Below are 1,188 nucleotides of genomic sequence, written 5' to 3'. Positions count from 1 at the left end.
CCCGCAGCCCGCAGCGCCCGCAGCCGCCCCGGGCAGCGCGGAGCGTCCGGTCCCGGCTCCGCATCGCTCCCGCAGCCCGCAGCGCCCGCAGCCGCCCCGGGAGCGGCACCGATCCAGGCTACGATCCTCGCTCCGGAGAGCCCGATCCCGGTCCCGATCCCGGTCCCGATCCCGATCCCCGCTCCGGAGCGCCCGGTCCCGGTCCCGGTCGCGATCCCCGCTCCGGAGCTCCCGATCCCGGTCTCGACCCCGATCCCGATCCACGCTCCAGAGCGCCCGGTCCCGGCCCTAGTCCCGGTCCCGATCCCAATCCTCATTCAGGCTCCGGAGTGCTCGGTCCCGGCTCCGATCCCCGCTCCGGAGCACCCGGCCCCGCTCCCGATCCTGATCCCGGCCCGGAGTGCGCGGTTCCGGCCCCGATCCCGGCCTCGATCCCCACTCTGGAGCGTCCGATCCCGATCCCGCATCACCCCGGAGTGGGGAGCACCCGGTCCCGGTCCTGATCCCGGTCCCAATCCCGGTCCCGCAGCGCTCGGGCCGGGCTGGAGCCTCCCCCCAGCCCGGGCTCTGCCCCCACCGCTGCCACCCGCAGGTAACGGGGGGGTTTTGGGGGGTCCTCGGGCACCGGCCGCTGCTCCCTGCCTCAGTTTCCCCGGAGGGGGACGCGGGTTGGCGGGCGGCTGGTGGGGAGGGTGGTTGGGAAACAGGCCCTCTCCCCGTGCTGTCTCCAGGTCCTGCCATTCCCGTTCTTCCGGAGCCAGGGCACCCGGGGGGGCTGCTTCCACATTCCGGGGGCCTCATCGCCGGAGGAGCTCCCTTCCTGCTCGCTTCTCTCCCCGGGCAGGGTTTCCCCTTCCTGAGCGTGGTGGGATCTCCTGGCTGGATGGGGAGGGGGAGCCAGGGCGCCTGGTTCCCGCGGCTCCGGTGCCCCCGTTTCCCGCGGCTCCGCGACGGGAAGATGCCGAGATACCTGCGCAGGTGAGCAGCGGCGCAGGCAGCCCGTCGCCCTCCCTTCTCCCGTTTCCGCACGCACCGGAAGAAAATCCCGGGGGGAGACTCGCGTGCCGCCACTGCCCTCCGGTTCGGACGTGAGTCCCGTCGCCCCCGTCGCCTCCGCCCCGGCGGGCGATGAGATGGGGATGGAGAGCGACCAGGAGGAGCCGCGGCGGGCCGGGCGCGGGCCGGCGG

The 1,188-nt window shown here is 74.6% G+C and overlaps 2 protein-coding genes across 27 annotated transcripts in view; one reads left to right on the top strand and one right to left on the bottom strand.

Annotated features, from left to right (window-relative positions):
• Positions 1-1,188, bottom strand: part of LOC112967213 (zinc finger protein 11-like) — a 108,366-nt gene that overhangs the window by 8,707 nt on the left and 98,471 nt on the right. The window lies entirely within an intron of this gene.
• The window catches only part of LOC112967127 (zinc finger protein 501-like), a 109,327-nt gene that overhangs the window by 17,570 nt on the left and 90,569 nt on the right, over positions 1-1,188 (top strand). The window lies entirely within an intron of this gene.

Source organism: Apteryx rowi, unplaced genomic scaffold (assembly GCF_003343035.1).
Source record: "Apteryx rowi isolate R43461 unplaced genomic scaffold, aptRow1 scaffold_1047, whole genome shotgun sequence".
NCBI lineage: Eukaryota > Metazoa > Chordata > Aves > Apterygiformes > Apterygidae > Apteryx > Apteryx rowi.
Note: the sequence above shows the minus strand (reverse complement) of the source record. Positions and strands in the feature narration are given on the sequence as shown.